The following is a 1,762-nucleotide window of genomic DNA, read 5'->3' as shown; positions in this document are numbered from 1 at the left end:
CCTGGCACTGCCTGCCGGGGCTAGCCCCTTCCTCCCTGCACCCCTGTCCCGGCTGCCCGCGGTGCAACGTTCCCACTCAGCCGTGCCAGCTCTCCCTGGTGAGGACTGTGCATGGGTGCCAGCCCCCCATGGCACCGCCAGCACCTGCTCACCGCGCCAGCACACTGAACAAACAGAGCCTGGGCAGCTTTGGGGCCGAGCCACCTCGTGAGCCAGAGCAAGGCTGCACAGAGCCACTGGAACCGCAGTGGCTCTCGAGCAGAGCTGCCCACTCCCCGGCGAAGGATGGGCTCAGCACTGTCCCCCCACCGCAGCCCCAAAGTCCTGGCAACTGCCTGTGCCCGGCCGCACGCAGGTAAAGCAGGGTGCAGCTCCCAGCACCCTCCCAGGGGCTCCTGCCATCCCCTCAACCAGAGGCTGTGGCATTGCCTAGAGCCAGCTCAGAGCCCAGCGGCCTCCAGCAGGTCCCTGGTCTGGGGGGGTTTCCCTTCTCCAGATGACCCCCCCCAGAGGTTGGCATTCCCAGCCACGCTTCGCATGCTGCTGCCAGTGCCAACATGCTGCCAGCCTGGACGGGAGCACTCAGGCTGCCCGGAGCAGGCAGACAGCAGGACAGCAGCATGGATGGAAAACCCTAAAAACCATCAGCTCGCAGAGCTGCAGCCCCCCATCCCCTAACGGGGCGGCAGGGATTGCGGCAGTACATCGACACCTTCCCATGCCTCCTGCCAATGAGCGAGGTTACAGCTAACTTCAAAGGCTCTTCCAAACATCTGCACACCGTAGAAGCAGAGCTCTGCAGCTACATCTCTGGAAGCCCTTCAGAAACACAGCGGCCACGTATTCAGTCTCGGCCATGTATTGTTTCAGGATCTTTATATAAAATGCTACATTAAAATAACTGCCTTCTCCCTAGAAAACAATTAGAAGATAATAAATCAGGGGGAAACAAAAAAGTGACTGATCTTTCCTAAATCAACAGCTACATAAAATATTTCCCCCAGAGAGAGAGAGAACTTACAACTTCGATCGCAGCAAGATCTCAGTTGTCCTTTTTTTGTCTTTAAGACAATATTTGCCATTTAACACCCTCAAATACACCAGTCTCACCCCCTTTTCCCTTCCAAACACCCTCCCTTGCAAGCCTTAGCCGGGTCCCCTTGATGTGATCTTGCGATCCCGTGGCCATCGCCTGCTGTAATCCCCAACCAGAGGGCTGGACTCATAACAAAAAGCCCAACCAACTCCGAAGCACTGAGAAGCCCCCCAAAATGCTGCCAGTCCCCCCCGCCATGCTCCTTCCAGCCTTCAACTCCCTCTGAAGAGCACAGCACTGAGACAGGCACACACAACCACCAGCGACACTGCAGGACACCGCACAGCATCACCCGCCCAGGGAGCTGGGATATGCCTCAGCTTCGAAGCAAGCAGTTTTTTTGTTTGTTTGTTTGTTTTTAAAAAACATGGCCATCACTTGGCCCCACCACCAGTGCACACTGGACCGTCACTTCGGGCAGTGTCTGTCCCCACCACCGCTGCAAGAGCAGCATCCCCTCTGCAGGGAGAAAGAGCCCATCCCCACAGGAGGGCACGGGCTTGGAAACCTGCTGTTGTCTGGGGAGCCTAGCCAGGAGCAGGCACCGCTTTCTTACCTCCCGACTTTCTGCAAGGGAGACACATGGCTTCCCGGTCTCCCTGGAGACCTGGAGCTGCTGCACTCCTGATCCCTGGCCGCCGGCGCCTGGCTTCAGCTCCCCGGGCC

At 58.2% G+C, this 1,762-nt stretch overlaps 1 protein-coding gene across 1 annotated transcript in view; it reads right to left on the bottom strand.

The window, feature by feature from the left end:
- Nucleotides 1-1,762, bottom strand: part of TGIF2 (TGFB-induced factor homeobox 2) — a 5,410-nt gene that overhangs the window by 1,602 nt on the left and 2,046 nt on the right. The gene's annotated exons all lie outside the window — the stretch shown is intronic.

The sequence above is a fragment of the Pygoscelis adeliae genome, unplaced genomic scaffold, assembly GCF_000699105.1.
Source record: "Pygoscelis adeliae isolate BGI_AS28 unplaced genomic scaffold, ASM69910v1 Scaffold407, whole genome shotgun sequence".
In the NCBI taxonomy this organism is placed as follows: Eukaryota; Metazoa; Chordata; class Aves; order Sphenisciformes; family Spheniscidae; genus Pygoscelis; species Pygoscelis adeliae.
The sequence above is the reverse complement of the archived record's forward strand: the minus strand, read 5'-3'. Positions and strand labels throughout refer to the sequence as shown.